This window comes from Entelurus aequoreus, unplaced genomic scaffold (assembly GCF_033978785.1).
Source record: "Entelurus aequoreus isolate RoL-2023_Sb unplaced genomic scaffold, RoL_Eaeq_v1.1 HiC_scaffold_170, whole genome shotgun sequence".
In the NCBI taxonomy this organism is placed as follows: Eukaryota; Metazoa; Chordata; class Actinopteri; order Syngnathiformes; family Syngnathidae; genus Entelurus; species Entelurus aequoreus.
In genome coordinates, this window is record NW_026908098.1 from 60,001 (window position 1) to 60,417 (window position 417).

Sequence of the window (417 nt, forward strand, 5' to 3'; positions counted from 1 at the left end):
TCTTTGACCTGTTTTGTGACAGAGGGCAACGGCTGTTTACGACCCCTCCTCCCTTTAGAAACAGCTGTTGCCATGTAATCAGGGAAAGTCCAAATAAAATAGGAGGCGTGCAATCCTTTCGTGAGAGGACAAAAGCTGTCTTTGATCTTACCAAGCAAAAGGCTTGCAAAACTCCACTCTGTAGGATGGGAAGCGACATGAAGGTGTTCTGTTTCTTTGATGTATCGTAATCCACAGGAAGATCTTGTCTTGTCCCGAGATCTACAAAGCGGAGAAGAAGCAGGACCTGACGCAAGCTCCAGGCATCTTTTCTTTGACCTGTTTTGTGACTGAGGGCAACGGCTGTTTACGACCCCCCCTCCCTTTAGAAACAGCTGTTGCCATGTAATCAGGGAAAGTCCAAATAAAATAGGAGGC